General features: G+C 47.0%; 1 protein-coding gene and 1 pseudogene across 1 annotated transcript in view; one reads left to right on the plus strand and one right to left on the minus strand.

Annotated features, from left to right (window-relative positions):
* Nucleotides 1-22,250, minus strand: part of SHCBP1L (SHC binding and spindle associated 1 like) — a 1,462,574-nt gene that overhangs the window by 443,240 nt on the left and 997,084 nt on the right. The gene's annotated exons all lie outside the window — the stretch shown is intronic.
* On the plus strand, nt 9,305-9,757 carry LOC147747774 (large ribosomal subunit protein mL43 pseudogene; annotated as a pseudogene).

Here is a 22,250-nt window from a genome sequence, read left to right on the forward strand (position 1 = left end):
CTAGGCCGCTGGAGTAACTTTGTCCAGTATTGCAACTCGGGCGCTTGCCTGCCTTGGCACGAGCCCCCACCTCCGACAACATCCCCACGGCTTTGAAGATTCTACCAGAGTCCCAGAAGCCCTCGGCATCCACAGGCTTCCGGTGGGGAACAACTGCCTTGATACCACGACATAGCCACAAGATGGTGGTGCTCTCGTGTCAGTACCAAATTCGGTCTGAATCATCCAAAACTATTGTGGGCTAACGGATTCGAGTAAGTTCCGGCTGAACCTCAACGTGACCCGGTAAGGAAGATTCTACCTCCCTCCCCTTTTGATTGACGGCCCACATTACCAGCCCCTCTGTTAGCACAGTTTTTTGAACTGCCGAAAGGGATTCTGGTGCAACCAACCCGACATCGCCCAAAATGGCGCCGGTATCAATAGGAACTTACGAACACCTCGTGGTGTTCTTTGACTAACAAGACTTGATGTTCTGAGATATGTATGTGAACCTTTGTACACTTGACGAAAAAGGGAGGAGGGTTCACTTGGCGAACATTTGAAAGGAGCCCGTTAAAATGTCGATTTCAATGTACGATTTATTATGATATTTATTGTAGCCGATACATAATGTAGCTTATGACGCACGCCCACGGTATACATCTAGGAAATGTGATTACAATTAGTCTGACTGTGTTTCAAATTATGAAATAAATACCCTCTGATCCCTCAATTATTAATGGACGTTTTTAGTTTCTTGCAAATAACTAAGTAGACGTTTTTTAATGTTTTTTTAAATGCCGCAAAATAGCCCCCTACTGTATGTGCTTCAGCCATCGCCGTTTCCGGCCAAATACGATTGCACTCACATATTTACTTACTGAACGATTATGCAAATAAAGGTTTTCCAAGCTATGAACAGGTATCGCATACTTTTGTACATGTGGGAATTGGCGGGAGGACTATTTTGTGCGCAACCATTTTTGCTCTCTTTTTAAGGTTATTAGAAAATGGCTGTTCGGCCCCGGATTGATGATCGAATCTAAGGTATGATACGCTGCCTCCAAATATGCGACTAAGCTCAGGAACTAACGCATGAAGAAGGACCTCGACTTCTGAGAATGGGTAAAAGCGAAGCGGTATGAATGTTAGAATGTTATAAAGGTATGATGCTCGAAGGTACTAAGGGACAGGGTTGGCCGAAGAACTGATATGCCTTAGAACATCACAGCGTTGGGAATGATTTAAGGATCCCAATAGCTGGATACATCTACAAACCAGATACCTCGCGCTAGACGCCTCTGATTTCTTTTCAGCGTTTCCCTACACACGATCTATAATGCCACCCTCGGACCCCCCCCCCATGAACAACCTATCACACTGCCCGCCCCCCCTTGACTTCGGAAACCATGGCCCTAGGGATTATATCCCGAGGAGATAAGACGAGTATGTGGTAAGTAAAGAACTTTCGTACCCGTACCTTTGATATGCTCGAATGTTGTTCCCCCTCCCTTTTTCTCCCTCTACAGGTTACATTGGAATCACGACTAGGGTATAGTAAAGATCTGGAGCCACGCCATGTCCGATACACGAAGCGGACCTACGCTGCAAGATGGCACCTAAGAACACCCAACTCAATGCATGTCCTTATGTACCGGGCCTACTGCTCTTCTGTCCCAAACTGCATGCTTTCTACATTCTAACACAGACCCGAAATGTCTCATGTTGGGTAATGCACTGAATAGCCTAAATAGCACACGGCCACTCTCCATGTCACACGTGTACTATTTAGCCTATTATTGATCTCTCTCTCTCTCTCTATCTGTCTCTCTCTATCTGTCTCTCTCTATCTCTCTCTCTCTTTCTCTCTCTCTCTTTCCTCCACACTCTCACTCTTCCTAGCGACTGGCACCTAATTGGCGAACCACTACCCCTGGTGCACCACCTGATTGGCTCCAAATACCACAAGTATTTGCACAAATTTGTCTTAAAAATATATATATACATTACATCGATACCATGTTACTACCTCTTCTTTTCTGCTAAATACTGATGAACCCTAGATTGGCCGATAAGAAAGGGACAGGTAAGACGACTAAGGTTCCCTAATCTGACCCATTTTGAGGGAACTGCTTGTCAGTGGCATCCATGATAAAAATGTCTCTGGTAAACGCGACCTTCCCCCGTCCCGAAGTTATCTCAATACCCAAACAGAAAAGGTGATCGAGACATCCCCATTTTCCCAGAATGCCCCCAGTTTTGTATCAGCTGCCCTGGACGAAAGTTTGAAAAATGTCCCTTGCCCCAGTTCGCTATGTTCCTAGCTGTTTTCCGTTAGACCTCGCTCACCCCAAGGATGAGTTGAATAGTCATCGCAAGCCCCGAGTTTTTTTAAATAAAGTAGCCAGGTTGTAAGAAACTATGCAGAATTTAGAATAATGTTTGCGAAGTTAGAATTAAGTCAAAAATGAAAGAACTTGTTGCCAGAAAAATCTGTTGAAAGTAAACTGTTTAGTCGAAAGATAGGATGCATTGATATGATGAAAAATAATTTAGCCTATGTTCATTCCTCAGAAAATACCTATCAGACCATGGTGAATAGCACGTTGCACTTTTTTTGTAAAATACAAAGCCCTGAAGGACGGCATAAGCTCCTTAGAACTTGTACTAGGAAAGTGGGTCTCTGCCAGAAGAATTGACGTGACTGTGATAAAATGCAGTAAATAAGTATCAGACTTCGTTCCACAACAATGAATGTAGTACCAACAGAACGCCAAAGACATAGTCACGAAGAAAAGCTGTAGGAAACCCAGCAAACCTATCACCGATTATTTATACGTTGGCTGCACAACCTCAATGTAACGGATGCTTACCCAGTTGCTTAGTGTTGGGAGAGAAATAGATTTATGTGATTACCTTCCTCTGCAAAATCTCTAAAGACTGTCTTTTCAAACTCATTTAAGGGTACCACTGTCGGAGGAGAAAGAGACCGGATGTGGGAGCACGCGGCCTGACTGCAGATCGTGGAACATCAGCGACATTGGCCAAGGCGAGACCGCAACAGTAAGGAGTCGCAGGACGAGGCACTGTTTCTGACAGAATGAAAGGAAAGGGCTGACCTGAGGCCCCTGCTTTATGATCGACATGTGCCGAAAAGTCCCCGCTCTCTGAACCTGGTTATGGACCCGCCTGTCTAGATTTTCCGTCCCCCTGGCCTGTTCCCGATCTGGCCCTGCTCCATCCCCTCCTCCTCTGACCTACCATAAGGACTACTTGCACACCCCCCTCCCTCCACCTGAACTTTCAACATCCTCTAAATCCTACTGCGCCATCCAGAGAAGGGTATTTCCTGCGCCAAAAGGGAGGGAGCTCCGACTAAGTAGACCACGAACTGTGTTAAATCTCAGAACGATGACCTAAACACCACCAAGGGTCACCCCAAAGAGAAGCTAAACGAAGTCTGTGGTTCTGCCCGCTACCGAGCACCTTGAAGATGATGGAAGCAACAGGAAATACCCACTACAGAGACCCAAGGACAGACAGACTCCACAGCTCAAAGACAATTACACTCTTCATCACAATCCTTTTTCTGTCTTCTCCTAATGACCATGCTCTGGGTTATGGAAGAAAATGCACCTGCTCCAAAACCGTAACGTATTTCTCCCATGAGGTCTGACAAAACGAAACAAAGACACACTCCTGCCCGCAGACCTCCAATGGCTCAACCCACATGGACATTCCTACTAAAGAACGAATTGTAATGCAGGAGCTCAACAGTGCCAACAGAAGACGACGAAGAATGCTGAGAACTCACTAATAATGGTCCACGACCATAAGACACTGGAAACCCTGATTATTGTTTTTACTATGTCACATTTCTCTCCCAACCACCGTTGAATTGACTATGCTCCAACTGAGTACAAAAAGAACTTACTTTCGTGGTAACCTATCAGTTCCTATTCCGAATGACTATAAGCATCTATGATCTGTACCCAACGCTCTCACTATATAATTTTTGTCTGATATTGCATTACTATGACTTTCCTGCAACGAGCTTAACGATGAGCCCACCCACTAAGATGAAAAGATTTTAAAATGTGATGTTTATGTACAGTTTCTTCGCCTGGGTTTTCACTTCCTTACTTATGACCACCACAGTAGACATAGATAGGAAATAGGCCAGCAAGATGTCTTAGAAATGTTAAAGGGAGGACTGTGGAAAATTAATACGGTTTGGTGAACATTATCTGCGCCATCTTCCCTTTTGCCCCGATGCCACACTCTTTGTCGCACACACCCACCACTTTAGCTGCCCTGATCAGAACCACCCTCTTCACACCCCTGACCCCCAGCACGGCTCTTCACCCTCACGCACACCCCCACGCACTGATCACTCCCGCTCTCACATGCTCACATGCCGTGCGCGTAAGCAGCAGCCATTTTAAGCACCATGGCCTCCCTGCCCTCGCTGATAGCCAGCGCGTCTCTCTCTCTCTCTCTCTCCTAACCTCGCAGGCATCCCTCGCACGCTGACAACCCCCTCCCGCTCTCATATGCCTCGGGTCATAAACCCCTCTTCAGCGCAGCTCTGCTTCGGAATCCCATCCTGTTCCCAGCGCGACACCTCCCTTCACCCCTTTCATGGTCCCAATTCCTTTGATACAAACCCCCTTTTCCTGTGCGCCCGTTTGTCTCCCTTGTTCCCAGGCCGCCACCTGGCCCTGCGGATACTGTTTATCACACCCCCGTACAATAGGAAGCTTCCCCCTATCAAAGGACCCTCGAGTCGATCGAACACCCTTCACCCCATGAGATCCGATCAACTCCACACATTCCGTGAATCGGCGGAATGTCCAGCTGCGCGATAATCATCACCTGTTGTGACCGGGGTGGGGATTTCAACTGTAAACGTGTGGGAACGGGCTTGAAGCGGGGATTCCTAGGATGCTTTTCCGTACATCAAAGTATTGACAAATATGTGTTTCATGTAATAAAGCAATAAACCTGTGTATAAGAGGCCAGGCCTCAGAGATGCGGTTAGAGCACCTCGTGACGATACTTGCTGTCTGAATTGATGTGTTCTCCTCCGGAGAGAATAAACCCTCGTTTCCTGCCTTTCAGTCTCCAGCGCCTGCCTCTTCATTGATTAATATTCTGTGGGTAATAGAGGCGACACCGCCGGGCAACACAAAAGGGTCTTTGGTCACTGGTTGTCTAGTCACCCTTTTACAACGGTTCAGTGCTAACTGCTACGGATTCAAGGCACGCCTATTCTTTGGCCTGCACAATAGTGGTTGGTACCATGGTGGATGGTGAATTCAAGTCTGATGTTGTACATACACGGACATTTCGGGACTGTACCGCCCAATTGGCAGTGCTTCCTGCTCTGATGCTTGCATTGGAGTACGCAGATCCTAGTGTGACTACTCTTGTCGTAAGTGACTCTTACTGTGTTCAATCATACAATGACAATTTGTTCTTTTGGACTCAAAATGACTATCGTGACTCCAAAGGTCGATCAATAAAACATAAAATGATCTAGGTTCGAGTGGCTGAACTTAAAGAACGGCTACCACTTGTCTTTGTAATTCATACTCTTGGTCACCAGCGTGTCGAGTTCACGCTATTAGCAACAGTCTTGTAGATGAGGCGGTCAAGACTACATTTGCAGCATACTTAGTAGCAGCAGTTACACTTTCCAAAGAAAGATTGATAATGACATCTTGGCAGCTATTGATGCAACAGAGAAGGGATGTAATTACCTGAGAGTTTTCCCTTCTAAATACTCTCATCATTTAAGTCCTGATAAAGTTCCTTATGTGAGAATTAACGACGTTGGTGACAGGTTGATTCCCAACGCGGACCGCAGGCAGTCTTTGATTACAGTGGCTCACGAGGGCATGGCCTCAGCGCATGCCGGTGTGTCAGCTACTGTTTCTCTCCTACAACAGCGTTACTGTTGGCGCAGATTGTACAAACAGACATGTGATTATGTCCTTCATTGTGACATTTGCCAGCAGATTAAACCTTCTACTGCTGCACGCCCACCCCAGACAGTTGTACATATCTAATAAACCGCTTGGGTGTGTTTACTTAGATCACTGCAGTCCTTTCTCCTCTGATACTGCGTGTAAGTACATCTTAGTAGCAGTTGATTCTTGCATGCGCTTTGTGTGGGTGTGGCCCCAAAGGAGTGCTGATTCTCGAACTGTCGTAAGGGATTTGCGTGTCTCTGTGGGAATTTCTGAATGTGGTACCTTCCAATTGGACCAGGGTCCGGAGTTTGCCCCTCAGGCATACAAGGATGCCATGCGTTCATTGGGGCCCAAGTCAAATTTTCGTCTCCATATAGGCCTGAAGGCAATAGTGTTGTGGAACGGATGAACCGTGACTTAAAGCAATCCTTGACAGCTAGGGTATTAGGTACAGGCCGGAACTGGCAAGCCCACCTCAATAGCGTTCAGCTTGCACTAAATTATCTCCCTAGAAGGTCTCTGGGTGGGCAGACCCCATACAAAATGCTCTTTGGTATCAAAATGTTTGTTCTGGACCTTGAGGGTCTAGACCAAGCGGCGTCTGCCACTCCGTTTGACATAGATGAACATTGTACTGTTTTCCAGAATCTACAAAAGACCAGAGAAAGTCTTGCAAATGAACATTTGCCCTCCACATCTGATGCTGCATTGCAGATTCTGGTAGTTGGTGAACTGGTCTGAAAAGGTCGCAAACAAGGAGTTTGGTCCCTTATATTGTGCTCCAGTTCCTGTGCTTGGCGTGCAGGGTACAAGAACAGCAGGGGTGTGGAAATTTGTCAAAAATTTGCTTGGCCAATTGACAAAATTTTACAGAAATACACTTGTCCTGGGAAGATATCTGCTTTGCCCACCTATTCCATAAATCACCAAGGTGGGTTTGCACGGCGAGAACCTTCACTGTAATCTGTGCAACATTATTTCAAGCGCAATCCAAATATGCAGTGCATGGTCATGCATCCTTAAATGCAACTGTTGTACTGGCAGGTTGTACAGTATGTGGGTGGACGGGTCAGTGTGCACTGCACTGAATTATCAACCAGTATGCATGTGACAAAATTTCAATTGTAGAGAAGGAGTGACAGTCTATGCCAAGTATACTTCAATTAATGTAGTAAATTACTAGTCTGCACTCCGTGTCGGAATATGAACCTGTAGGACAGATGGGTGTTCTCCATCCTAGGGCCAACTCATAGCTGTCCAGCTTCAAAAATAGTCACATGTGAACATGATCTGAAAAACGTGTGGATGGGAATAACTGCACTTTTTGGCGGAGCTTATGAACTATTCATGGGACAGCCAAAATTGTGTGGCAGAGGTGCTGTGGTTCACTGAGGCAGTGTCCACAAGTACAAATACACAAGAGGCAGTACTGGGCAGTTAAATCAATCTCTCCTTTTACATTCCTGGGCAGGTGAGGCGTGATTATAATACTGTGCACTCACTGATAAATCTCCACATTTTTCTCCCACACAAGGAACATATGCAGCAAAGGCAGTAGCAACAGGGTTCTCTTGTGCACAGTAGCGGTATAGTAATGGCACCAGAAGAGTAAGCTCCCCAAACATGAATAGGTGCAGCTCCACAATAGATGGGCAAGTTTGTCTCACTTAGAATCGTGAAGTCGTCACTTTTTTCTTTAAAATCCGAGTTCTCTGCCACTTGTCTCTCTCCTTCCAATGTCCTCAGCCCCCCAATGCCCACCCAGATGTGCCCGTTATCTTCTTGGAAAATCCTGTAATTCTGTTGTTGGATGCGGCCATACCAGTATTGGTAAGCCTAGTGAAAGAGAAGGTTTGAACGTTGCAGCAACGCGTGCAATCTGTTTTTTTTTTTTGAGAAGCTGAGCATTCTGAGGGTCTAAGGGATGATGCTTGGATATTTCGAAATGGGCACATGCATAAAGAAGACACAAAGGCAGGCACACAGGAAAAACACTCCTTGTCAAATCATGTAGGGAAAGAAAAACAAGCCTTTATGTCTACAAAGGACGAATACTCACACAGGTGGCAGTGCCACTTTTCCTTGGATCTGGTATGGGCTCATTTTTTGTGCTGACGTAACTGTGCAACAAAAATGCAACAATACAGCGGTTGCATGAAATTATGGTGGGAATGTTGTATAATTTCATGCAGTTGTCATTAAAACGTGATTGTGAGACCTACAAATGTAAATTCTGATATTTCTGCTTTATATTGAACTCGGTTCTGCAATTTTTGCCATTTTACATCATTGCAAATGACAGATGGTCCCCCACTGGTGGCAGGTCCTGTGTATGTATGTGATTTATAACAGTCACTCTAATAATGAGATTCTACAGCTGAGATGTTTCCCTCGTAATTTGCCACATAATCATGCTGCCTAAACTGCATATTTTAACAAAAAGTTTGATTCTAGCTCAAACAGATCAAAAGTTTCTAAAAAGAGGGTAACCCATCCTGCCACACAGTGAAAAGACCATCACAAGTAGTGACTGGTCACTTTTACATTGCTATTGGTGAACTTGGGTGTTATTCTGAAAGTAATAAGGCAAGACATTTATACTGACAGGGTTAACCTATACCTATGTAAAAAATAAAACAAATACCGATGTAAAAAATAAAACAAAATAAAAAGAAGTAATACGATATACAAAAATGTGCTGCCTACTGCTACATAATTCTAATTTTTTTGTAGCTGCATAATTTAGTCAACCCTGCGCATAATTTAGACCAGGTGTCTCCAACCGGTCGATCGCGAGCTACCGGTAGCTCGCCGACCCTCAGGGAGTAGCTCGCGATGCTTCCTAATTACAGAGACGTCATTTAAGCATTTTATTTTGTATCCCTTTGTTGTCTTCGTCTGCAATCAGCCCTTGCCCGCCCTCACACAAACCGGCTGTTCTGATTTGCTGAAGCAAGCTTAGCTGGGGTGGGTCGGGCTAAAGAACGTGACGTTCTTCCTGAAGTCACGCGCCACCTGCCTTTCCAGGCAGGCACAGTGCTTCATAATTGCTGTCGGATCCTCGTGGGGAGCTGCGCAGGACTGGTAAGTGTGCCCCTGGATTAATAGCAGCATAGTTCTTAAAACCGGCTAAGTGTATTGTAACTAAGGCCTTTGATTTTAACATCAGCTGCCACCGCGCTTTACATCGGACTTCAGTAACTAAGCGCAGTGGCAGCCGATATTAAAATCCAAGGTCTTTGTGGGCACTGAGCTGCTGCCACGGTCACGCCGATGTGAAAATCGAAAGTCCGGCCGTGTGTGTTTGCTCTTCCACTGACAGTGCTGTGCGGATCCCAGCCTGCAGCATGACCTCCTGTGGAACCCCAAGCAGGCTCCCTCAGAGCGTGCTGCAGAACGGAGTAGGACAGTACATATGCCAGCTCAAGAGGCTCACCCTGGTTTTCAGCAAGGACGCACAGAATTCAAGGGGTGCCAGAGAGTTTATAGAAGAAAACGTTGTAGATTTGTGATGTATGTTACTCCCCAGAAATGCGCCATCCTAATCTCATAGCAGAATATTTGAACGGCGCAGTGAAGGAAGAGCTGGCAACTAGCAAATCTGCTGATGAAATTGTACAACCAGTTCAGAATATGGCTAATCAGTCTGGACTGGACATTATCCGCATACGCAAAATGTACCACACGGACAGCCCCAGCATCCAGGGGCAGTGGCACCCCTTCATCAACAAGCCAACCCTTCTGAATGTCAAAGCTTTTGACTCTGTTAACCAAACACAAAACGAACTGCCTAAATAAAGTTAAGGAAAAGGACTTGATAAAAAAAAAAAAGAAAATCGAAAGTCCTTGCCTGCACTAAACTGCTTTCACGGACTACAGCATGCTTTAAATTTGCCTTCGTGTTGAAGTCAGTGAAAGCAGCTTAGTGCATGCAAGGCCCTTTGATTTTAACATCGGCTGCCACTGTGCTGTGTATTATATATTCTTTAAGTTTTAAAGCGCAGTGGCAGCCGATGTTGAAATCAAAGCGCATTACATGTACTGACCCGATCCTCCCAAAACAGGCCCATCACTTTGTGCCAAGGCATCTCTGCTTGTGTGACATGGAGCTGTGTTTTGCTGCACCACAGCTACGACAAACAAATTGATTCATTAAGTACTTTTAATACTATGCGTTTAATAGAGACAGTTTACAATTTTAGTGGCTGAGATGATGCAATTTCTTTTTGCTACTTAGAAGAATGTTAAATGAAGGACTCTATTATTATACTGATTCAGATACTCATGGCCTATGCAGGAAGGAGGAAAGCAGGCTGGTGAGTGCAGTAGTGATCTGGAGTGTCTGTGCATGCACGAGGTGTGATCGGATTTGACATTTTGTTTTTAAGGAACAAATTCATGGTCACTTGTTTGCAGCGTTTTCAGTATTTGATGATGTGTAAGAGTTTGAATAAATTAGATATGTATATTACATTTGTTAATGTATTAGTATGCTTTATTTCTATTATTTCAATAATATGCAAGTTTAAACGAGGGGCCTTCTGCTTCAATAATGACATTTTCAATTAAAGCAAATAGGAGCTATAATGCAGCCCTCTTTATGCATAGTTACAGAAATGTCTGTGAACTATCAGTTTTCCCACGGTCTGGCCTGGAGATGAGAGCCCATTTGAAATATCATGAGAATAAAGCGTTCTACCAGTGTGCTATTTCTTTTTCATAATTATTTTCAGGAGGTTATGTTTTATATAAAAAGAATCAAACTATCTGTTTTTGCATGTGTTCGTATTGTTTGTAGGTGAGTCCTATTCAACAGAAGTGTGATACGGCTGGACTAGATGGATGTATTGTATTGCTTTTTTAATGGATTACAAAGAGTCGTTCCTGGCTAGTACCTGTTATTGATCTGACTATGGAGCTTTCTGTTTATTGAGGTTTGCTCTGAGGGTCATTGCCCTATTTTTCATGCTACTATATTATTACTGGAAGTAGAAGAGAACTGAAGCACTTACCTACATGGTTAGCAAGCTATGGCTTGTGTAGGGTGGGTAGTTCGAAGTGTTTGCTTTGGTTTTTGATTCTATGTGGGAAGTGTTTCCTTGTCTTGCCTGATGAACTCCAAGGTGCAGTTATCATGGTATGAGACGCAGCACGTAGCAGGGTGGTGAATAAGGTGTGAGGCAGATATACAGTTTATTTTGTTATGTATTTCAGTCTGCAGACAGCTTTGAACAGCTCTATAGGTCTATCTATGTGTATTTTGTTCAAACCACAGTATGGGTCACAAAGAAATTAGGCTTAGAGACAATGAAGCAGGGCGTGGGAGGTGTCTCCAAAAAATGCGCGAATTGCCTGGCCTTTAGTGGCTCACGACGATTTTCACTGATCAGAAGTAGCTCTCACTACAGAAAAGGTTGGAGACCCCTGATTTAGACCTTCTCTGCCGCTTCATTACAGTGGCTCTGTTTATTTAGTACAAACTGCCAGAGCAGTTTGCACTGTGGGGGTGGTTTTCAGTAGGTACAGGAGACGGGAAATGCAAGCAAATAGAGGTGCAGGTTAACAGGAATGAGCCCAATATGTGAAGAATAACCGGTTTCTTGCCAGATTAAGCCTGCAAAATTTAGACGGACGTGAGGCCTTTCCTCTGTTGCAGTGGCAAGGTTGGAAAATAAAGTGGGTACACTAATTAAGCAAGACGCAGTGGAGGGAAGGTGGATGTAATGGAATAAGGAAAAGGCAAGAAAGACTGGGTGAGGGTATTAGGAACGGAGAGCCCCAAGCAAAAATGTGACATTGCGATGTTTGAGACTTCAAGAGTGGCCCAAGTTTCAGTGAGCTCTGTGAAATACCCTGCACACATAACTTTGCCTGGAACGCGAAAATACTTTCTGCCTGCTTCATTATGTGGCTTTTATTTTATTAAAATGTAGCTTTATTGTTTAACACAAGGAAAAAGATGCAGTTAAAAAAAAATTCTATTTTCAGCGCATGCTTAATCTTGCAAGGACGCCCTTTCGGTAAGACTGCCAGGTGTTAAAGTATAATCGTGCCCTCGGTGCCCCCGAATGCATCCTCGTCCATTAAAGAAGACTGGCAAAGTAAAGGTCAATGTCTCTGAATAGTGAGACTCCATTGTTTTCACTCATTATTAACGCTGCACTGGTTGCATTGCAATAGGCGCCTTACAGATCAGCCGATCGCAGTGGAGAAGTTCCCGCCTTACTGTAAATTAACATGCCACACATTTGATCCTGCCCGCACGCCCACTGATTACAGTCCATTCTATGTAGCATAACAGTTAACATACGTTTCTGCAAAACCCATTATTAGATTGGCTCGCCTGCTGGTGAAGCATTCACTTTCAGAGACGGCCACTTTCCGCTCCCGATTCTAGGAAGTGCCTTGCAGCGCACCAAAATTGGGTGGACTGCCCAGGATGTATCCCAATGGACAGGGCGTTTGAGCCCTGCAGCAATCAGTGACAGAGAGACCACAAGGCCAACCGGCCCGCAGCGCTGAGACCCAGACAGACACAAAAGTGTTTGGTGTCTCGGTGCCCGCCCTTTCAAGTTCAGCAGCTCGGTTCCAAGAGCAGGTGGGCTGCACCAGTGTGGAACTCACGCTAGAACACTTGCGTCTAGCGAAAGACTCCCCCAGCCAATCACTGACTAGATAGAGCCTAGTCATGGGCAGTCAAAGGCTTTCTGACAGCATTTTAATTGCCTGGAAGCCCGAGAGCGCCCACAGCTCATTTCTTCTTTGTGATTTAATGTCTACTTGTCCCTCGGACAAATTAGACAATAAATCTTCTTGCCCTTCATAAAATTCTAATTGGTTCGGGCGTCGGGCGATAGGATTCCCCCACCCCTGAACAGTCATTTTACCTCCGCTTCCTGGTCAAAAGGAAAACAGGTACATCTCCATTGACAATTTCAAAATACAGAGTGGCCGATTCTTCTTAGTATGCCACCTGCGGTCTCTTGTCCAGCGATGTTGCACAACTGTTTTGGCTCCGGCACCTACCACCAGGCCTGATGTTGCTATTGAGATGGATATAGTTACAAATCCTTTGTTGAATCCACCAGCTGGTAATCCTCTTGATGATACTGAGTACACTTAACCCACAGACTTATCAACGCCCGTTTTGCAGCCTTGTGTGGCTAATCAGTCACATTTTTCATTTGACACTGACTAACACATCAAAGCCACCCTCTAAAGTTTCAATTTTTGCTGTTTGGTTTAAATAATAAAATTGATTCCACCCTGGACTTACATTTGGCTGGTGCTCTTTTCAATTTTTTTATTCATGTCCATTGGTTTTGTGGTGTATTTTTTCCATTTTGGGAATGGACACTATGTTAAAGAATTAAATTAATTGATGGAACTTTGCCCCCCTCCCCTCCTCTTCACAAAGAATGAAGAGGAAACAGACTTTTGTGAATATCACTGCTTGGCCTGTCTTAGATGGGATAGTATGGGATGCTGTTAAATTTCAAATCCACGGACTCATAGAGGTTATTAATGTCCCTAATGTACTTCGTGTTTCAATGGGGGATGTGGTTAAACAGAATATACGCTCAGATGATTGGGATGTCCAAGCTGTAGAGGCTCTGTTTTGGGATTTGAAATATTATGCTGTCTTTGATGCTGAATATTTATATTTAGACTATGTGAATTATGGTGATTTGTTTTGTTGCCAACACTATTGCAATCACTTTCCGCACAAAGCAAACACGTTTAGAAATGTTGTTAATTATACATAGTGGGAACATTGTCCCGCTCCTGTTGAAGGCAGTGTAGGAGGGTGGATACCTGACTATGGTTGCCCCCAACTTTTTGCCTGGTGTTTTGCTGGTTTTCCGATTTAGTTGACCTGGGGCCCTGCTATTCAGGGCCCCAGGCCTACTGCTCTCTCTGTAAAATGGATTCCATGTACCTTAGGTGCATTTACCAATTGGTACTGGGCCACCTTATCAGACCCTGTAACTCAGGGCATAGGTGTACCCAGGGCCTACCAGGGGCTGCAGCATGTATTATGCCACCCCTGGCTGGCCATCTAAATCTGACACAACTGGCTGCACGACAGCTGGGGCAAGGTGGTGTAATCACCCTTTGCTGTAGATATAGTATACCTATATCTAACCCTAAAATGGACACATATATTCCTATCAGTCACTCCTATGGCAGGCCTTGACAATCCTGAAGGCAGAGTGCTTGGAATTATGTGAGATGGTGCTCTGGCATGAGCTGAGCCCGTTTGTAGCTTGCGGAACCAAGTCCTAATAGCTGTTCCATGATAACGCATACCATATACTCTTAAGTGCATTATAATCCTCGCGGTTATATGCCAACTCTGGTATCGCTTTATCAAAACATGTCGAGTAAGGTGTCATACGAATTGGAATACTAACCCCTCGCCAATTCTGGCGAAGGGGTTAGCATTCCACCCTTCTAGAGGGACACGACATGTATGTAACTGTGAACCCTGGTTAAAGTTAACTCGAGCCTCAGCATCACAAAATGGATGCTGTCACCACAGACACAAGTCTGACCTCCTGCTGCTGGGAGTCCTTCCAGCGAGGAGAGCTTGGACAAAGGGTTTCCTGTCAGGGGCGGTGCTAGCCCCATCCCAGACAGGGTTTTGTGTATCCTGGGTAGGCAGGGCAGAATAGGAAGGTGACTGCAAGTGGCACCCCGGTGCTCACTATGCATAGGCCGGCTTGAAGCAGTTCCAGGGGCACACCAGCCCCTGAGCTGAGGAAAGTCCGGCAGGGGAGAGGGGTGTAACCACCCCCCTTCCTGGTCGCACCCATGGGCAGGACCTAGTCGCGTACCAGCCCCTTTCTTTAGAATAAAGGTGGGAGCGGGGACCCTTCCAAATTAGATCATCTTTGAATCCTGAAACTACTTTCTACGAAAGGAACTCAAGACTTCTTCTCAAGATTTCTCCCTTGTGACTAAGGAGTAGTCACCCTGCATCAGCGGGCACCAACTAAGTAACCTGCGGTTTGCTGCACGTCCTTCCTCGGGAACCAGACCGACCAGCACGACGAGACCCGGCTTCCCTGGCACCTCTGACCTCTACCTGCATCATCAGCCCAGCTGAGATTCGTGGGTGTGACGAGACCTCGAGGGACCGGCCATCTTCAGAACTGCACTACACTTATCCAGCACGACCGCCGAGGGATCCTCGAGTGGGTGCTTTGGGGTTTGAGAAGCCCTAACCCTGAGCAGCTCCAGCACCGAAGTCAAGCCCCCCAGCATCCACGAGATCTGCGTGGGGCCCTTCTGCTCTTTGCTGCTCACCGCGTTGTCCGGCCACTTGCCTGCTGGCTTGTAGCCCTCTTGACGACAAACTACGACACTTCCATCGCTGGTCTGGTTGCTCCAGACTGGCCCTTGCTCCCCTCCAACAGAGGAGCACCCCGGACCCTCCTGGTCCACTCCAGACGCCATTTTGAGTCCACCGCGTGGGCTTGTATTTGCCAAGAGTTGTTGCACCAATCCTGGGTCCAGCATCGCCGACAACAGATACCTTCGTGGGACAGCTCGCACCTCCATCCTGGTCGCCGACAACGCCTCCTGGTCCGAGAGACTGCAGAGCCCAGCGTCGCCCACTCACCTGGTCAAGGTGACTTCATCCGGTGCCATCCTGGTGCCCATCTAATCACTGGCTAGTGATTCAGAACTTGGTCCCCTCTGCTTACAGGTCGTCTCCATCACCGACCCAGGGTTGGATCACATCAACCATCTTCACTGGTCACCTGTGTAGGAGAGTAGGGTCTGCAATCCTATGATCACCCAGATTTTTTGCTTTTGTTTCACTGGTTTACGACTTTCTCTGGCTGTGGGCCTGCCAATCAGACCCACAGCCTGGCTGTTCTCTCTCTAAATTACAACATGTACCCTAGGTGCATTTACCAATTGGTACTGGGCCACCTTATCAGACCCTGTAACTCAGGGCATAGGTGTACCCAGGGCCTACCAGGGGCTGAAGCATGTATTATGCCACCCCTCGCTGGCCTCCTAAATTTGACACAACTGGCTGCATGACAGCTGGGGCAAAGTCGTGTTATCACCCTTTGCTGTAGATAAAGTATACCTATATCTAACCCTAAAATTGACACACAGATTCCTATCAGTCACTCCTATGGCAGGCCTTAACAATCCTGAAGGCAAAGTGCTTGGAATCGTGTGAGATGGTGCTCTGGCATGAGCTGAGCCTGTCTGCAGCTTGCGGAATCAAGTCCTAATAGCTGTTCCATGATATCGCATACCATATACTCTTAAGTGCATTATAATCCTCGCGGTTAAATGCTATCTTTGGTATTGCTTTATCAAAACATGTCGAGTAAGGTGTCATACGAATTGGAATACTAACCCCTCGCCAATTCTGGCGACGGGGTTAGCATTCCACCCTTCTAGAGGGACACGACATGTATGTAACTGTGAACCCCGGTTAAAGTTAAGCGAAGCCTCAGCTCCACAAAATGGATGCTGCCACCACAGACACGAGTCTGACCTCCTGCTGCTGGGAGTCCTCCCAGAGAGGAGAGCCTGGACAAAGGGTTTCCTGTCAGGGGCGGTGCTAGCACCGTCCCAGACATGGTTTTGTGTATCCTGGGTAGGCAGGGCTTTTCAGGAAGGTGACTGCTGAGTGGCACCCCGGTGCTCACTACGCATAGGCCAGTCAGAACCAGTTCCAGGGGCACACCAGCCCCTGGCCTGGGGAAGTCCGGCATGGCAGAGGGGTGTAACCACCCCCCTCCTAGTCCCACCCATAGGCAGGACCTAGTCACCGGGTCAGCCCCCTTTTTTAGTATAAAGATGGGAGCGGGCCCCCTGTTCAAATTAGATCATCTTTGGAATCAAGACACGACTTTCTGCGAAAGACATCAAGATTTCCTTCTTCAAGATTCTCCCTTGTGGCTAAGGAGTAGTCACCCTGCATCAAGCGGGCACCATCCTAAGAACAATGCGGTCTGCTGCAAGTCCTTCTTCACGAATCCGACGACCCAGCTAGACGAGACCCGGCTTCCCTGGCACCTCTGACCTCTACTCACCTCTACAGCAAAGCTGAGAACCGTGAGTGCGACGAGACCTCGAGGGACCGACGATCGCCAAGACTGCACGACTTCTTTGCAACAAGCCCACCGTGTGCTCCACTGGTGAGTGCTTTGGGGTCTGAGAAGCCCCAACCCTGAGCAGCTCCAGCACCGAAGATCAGCCCTCCAGCATCTCCACGATCTGCGTGGGGCCCTTCTGCTTTTGCGTGCTCACCGCGCTGTGTGGCTACTAGCCGGCTGGCTTGTGGCCTTCTTCACGACGCCCGACGACATCACTGCTGCTGGTCTGGTTGCTCCAGACTGGCCCTTGCTTCCTTCTTCAAGAGAGGCACCCCGGACCCTCCTGGTCCACTCCAGACGCCATTTTGAGTCCACCGCGTGGGCTTGAATTTGCCAAGGCTTTGTTGCCCAATCCTGGGTCCAGCGACGCCGACAGCTTCATCCATCGTGGGACAGCTCGCTCCTCCATCCTGGTCGCCGACAACGCCTCCTGGTCCGTGAGATCTGCGAGCACAGCGTCACCCACTCACCTAGTCGAGGTGACTACCATCCGGTGCCCTCCTGGTGCCACCTGACTACTGGCTAGTAGTCTCGAACTTGGTCCCCTCTGCTTTCAGGTGTCATCTTCCTTCGATCCAGGCTTGGATCCATCGAACTTTCTTCACTGGTCGCCTGCCAGCAACTTCTTTCTTCCAGGCTCCTGGTCCGTCTACGAGGATTCCCGACGTCTTTTGAGACCTATGCAGCTGCAGCCCCTGGGCTAGGTAACTTCGGCATTTCGGTGCCCCAGCATAGCCTCACTATCCAAGGGTCAGGATCCACTTTCATTTTCCTCCTACCAGGTCGGGTTCGCCCGAGAACACTAACTTTGTCATTACTAGCTACCATAGACTTTGTCCCGCATCACGCGTGAGAGTGCACACTCTGCACCCGAGTCCCCTAGGCCTCCTAGAAGTAATCTGAAGATTCTATAGTCAAGTTCTAGCGATTCCTAAGTCTATTAGTACTGTACTTACCTGCTAGTAATTTCGCATTCCACTTTCAGAGTATATGGTTTTCCGTGCCCCTCGGGCATTTGTATATACTGTGCTAACTTAAGTATTTTCGTAAGAGTTTTGTTTTGTGCTTAGTACCCTGTCCTCATAAAGAGTACAGGGCTGTTGTGATTCTTAATAAATATCTTGTTTATTTTCATAACACTTGTGTGGTGTCCTTTCACTGGGTATTCAAGGGGTATATGTGTGGTAAACAGCTGGCTTAACACGCCCTCTCGAGTCTTTAGCCTTAGACTGCTCGTATCCACGCTACTAGGATAGCTGGTCTATAAGGTTGACTTACAACCAATCATCAATAAGGGTTGCTGGACTGATACATAGTGTTCACTAGAATAGTGAGCACTGCATATCAGGCCACCTTCTCACAACCTGCCAGCAACTTCTTCTTTCAGGCTCCTGGTTCGTCAACGAGGGTTTCCGACGACACTTGAACCCTATGCAGCCGCAGCCCCTGGGCTAGGTAAACCGAGTACCACGGTGCTCCAGCGTAGAACAACTCTCCAAGTGTCTAGATCCACTTTCGTTTTTGACCTACCTAGTCGGGTTCGCCCGAGAACACTAACTTTGTAATTTCTAGCAACCATAGACTTTGTCCCGCATTACGCGTTAGAGTTTCCACTCTGCACACGACGTCCCTAGGCCTCCTGCTTCTAATCCGAAGGTTCAGCATTGTAGGTCCAGCGTTTCTAAAGTCTACGAGAGTAGTACTTACCTGCTAGTAATTTCGCATTCCACTTTCAGAGTATATGGTTTTTCGTGCCCCTCGGGCATTTGTGTAAATTGTGCGACTTTCAGTATTTCTTTAAGAGCTTTGTATTGTGCTTAGCGCCCTGTCCTCATAAAGAGTCCAGGGCTGTTGTGTTCTAAATAAATATCCTTTTATTTTCATAACAACTTGTGTGGTGTCCTTTCACTTGGTGTTCAAGGGGTATATGTGATGGTATAACAGCTGGCTTAACACGCCCTCTAGAGTTTAGCCTAAAGAATGCTCTTGTCCATGCTACTAGGATAGCTGGTCTAAAAGTTGAATTACAACCAATCATCAATAAGGGTCATTTGGACTGATACATAGTGATCACTAGAATAGTGAGCACTGCATATCAGGCCAATTTCTCACATTGGTGAGCAGCGGTTGGGATTTGAGCTTGCTGTTGTTTTACCACATGTATCCTAAGAATATCATTTGAGAGATCACATAAGTACCAAGGTACATATAACTTAGCTTAGAATACTTTGAGTTCTACTGAACCAGCTGTTGTAGTTCAACAGGGCCTAGCACACCCTGACTACAACTCTTAGCAAGGGATCAGTAGGCAAACAAATAGTGTAGGTAGGTGCATCACTTACACCACACTAGAAGCATGTCAGACAAAGGAGGGAACTCAGAGGCCCCCCTTGTGTCAGTTGACCCTCCACAGGTCATTTCAAGATATGCTGCTCTTAGCTTCCAGGAGATGAGACAAGTGTGTACCTCCAGGAAGCTAAAACAGGGTTCTAACCCTACAATCCCATTGCTGATTGGTCTCTTAGAGACTTATGATGCCAGGAGGGCTTCTAATACAGGCCCTTCTAATCCAGATGGGAGCATGCCCCCCTTAGAGGGAACGCTTGGGGACCCTGACCTCAACCTCAATGAAGCAGTTAGTGAAGGTGAGGAAGAGGATCAGGAGTTGTCAGGGGATGAGGCAGACAAGGGTCAGGTAGAAGTCAGTAGACTCACCAGGACCAACTTAAGTAGGCATGAGAATGGACTTGGGGAGCCCCAGGCCCACTCTCAGGCAGGCTTAACATTGGGAGTGGAGGAGTTAGGTCTCTATCCAGAGGCTCTAACAGATCCATTCGAACCAATGGCTCTCAGACCTCTTCTCACAGAGGGATGACATCCCCTCAGAGGAGAGAGCATGAGGCCAAGATGAGGGAAGTCAATCTGAGGATTGAAAGGGAAGAACTTGCCCTGGCCAAAGAGAGACTTGCCTTTGCTAGAGAGCAGAAATTGAGTGGGACAGATCCCACTGGTGGCAGCATTTTACCTAGAGAAAAGGACAGGAGTTTAGACACTAGACGCCTGAGTAAGATAGTGCCCCCCTTTAAACAAGGGGACGATATCCACAAATGGATGACTGCTTTGGAGAGGGCCTGCACTGTCCAGTGCGTCCCCCAGAGTCAGTGGGCAGCTATCTTGTGGCTCTCCTTTAAAAGCAAAGGTAGAGATAAGCTCCTCACTACTAGAGCTGAGGATGCTAACAATTACCAAGTCCTGAAAAATACACTGATTGATGGGTTTGGTTTAACTACTGAACAGTACAGGTTGATGTTCAGAGACACCCAGAAAACTCAGTCTCAGGATTGGACTGACTTTGTTGATTGTGCCACTAAGGCTTTTGAAGGCTGGTACTGGGAAGTACGGTTACTGATTTCAAAGGATTGTACAATCTAATTATGAGAGAGCAAGTCTTAAATAATTGTCAGAACCAGTTATTACACCAGCACCTGGTAGACTCTGATCTGACCTCTCCACAAGAATTGGGTAAGAGGGCAGACAAATGGGTCAGAACCAGGGTCAGGCCTAAGAACCAGGGTGGTGACCAAAAGAAGGAATCAACCAAGCCTCAAGAGAAGGGTGGGAATAAATCTTCTGATCAAACCACAGGGCCCCAAAAATCCTCTGAAAAGGGTGGGTCCCAGACTTCTCCCAATACCCAAAAGAAACCTTATTGTCATACCTGCAAACAGGTAGGCTATTACAAAACTGACAACAGTTGCCCCAAGGCCAACAACAATAAGGAGAACATACCCCCAAATAAAACTTCCCAGCCTACTGTTACTACTAGTAGTAATCCCCCAGGTGGTGGGAGTGCCCCCAAGAATCTGGGTGCATTTTATTTGGGAGTTCCTGGGGACTCTGGCCTAACCAGGTCCCCTGACTTAGATACTCTTGTCTGTGAGACTGGCATGGGGTTTGCCAACTTCACAGCTTGTGCCAACACTTTGGGCAAGTACAGACAGGAGCTTCTCATCAATGGTTCAAAAGTTGAGGCCTGTAGAGATACAGGGGCTAGCATCACCATGGTGACTGAGAGCCTAGTCCCCTCAAGGCAACTTATACCTGGAGCCACATACCAGGTAATGAACATTGATGGAGTACAGAGAGACCATCCTATAGCAGTGGTAAATCTCAGCTGGGGAGGTGTCACTGGTCACAAGAGAGTGGCAGTGTCACCAAACGTGCCTGTAGATTGCCTACTGGGGAATGATTTATAGATCTCAGCCTGGGCTGAGGTAGAGCAAGAAACCCATTTTAAAATGGTAAACCTCCATGGTAAGGTTAGTAGGGCAGTGATAGCCACAGCCCCAGTCCAAAATGTCCTCCCTGAACAGGTCAGGAGGGCTGTGCCAGTCAAAGCCCTATCCCAGAAAGATGACTTTTTTTGAACAGGTTGGCAAGGCTGTGATGGTCACAGCCTATACCCAAACTGAGTCCCTTCCTGAAAAGGTTGGTGGAGTTGTGATGGCCACAGCTCAAACTCAGACAGATAATAGTGTTGTGAAGCCTAAAACTATGGATCACTCCACTCAGACAGAGAGCATTGAGGAGGAAGAGAAATCTCCCTCCCACCAGACTCTAGGAAAGGATCAGCCTCCTCAGGGAACTGATCTGACCCCTTGTGAAGGAACTGCCTCAGAGGTAGTCAGGCCTAGCCTGGCAGAGCCCCTGATGTCAGTGGACCCTTCCAAGGTGGGACCTAGTCTGGAGCAGGTAACCTGCCCCTCTCTACCCCGCATCAGTCAGCCCAGGGCTGTAGAGGTCAGGGAGGCCAGTGGTGGACCCCAAAGGGCCCCCTGTCCAAAAGAACTTCCCAATCAGCAGATTAAGGGCACTGAAGCTAGTAATCCTAGCCCAGTGAAAATAAAACAAACTCCTGAGGGATCCCCCTTAAAATTAGCTAAAGACCTCCCCCAGATGGACACTGTTGGGCACAGCCAAACCTGGTGCCTAAAAACCCCAAACCTGACCTGTCCCTCCAGTAAGCCAAACAGAAGGACTCAGCCTCCAGCTTTAGGTAGCCAGAGGTTGACCCTGAGAGCTCACAGCAACTCAGTCCTGGAAAGAAAGGCACATATGGTGGATAGTGATTCGAGGAAATTGAGCCCAACATTAGTGGAGTCTC

This window comes from Lissotriton vulgaris, chromosome 1_1 (genome assembly GCF_964263255.1).
Source record: "Lissotriton vulgaris chromosome 1_1, aLisVul1.2, whole genome shotgun sequence".
Lineage (NCBI taxonomy): Eukaryota > Metazoa > Chordata > Amphibia > Caudata > Salamandridae > Lissotriton > Lissotriton vulgaris.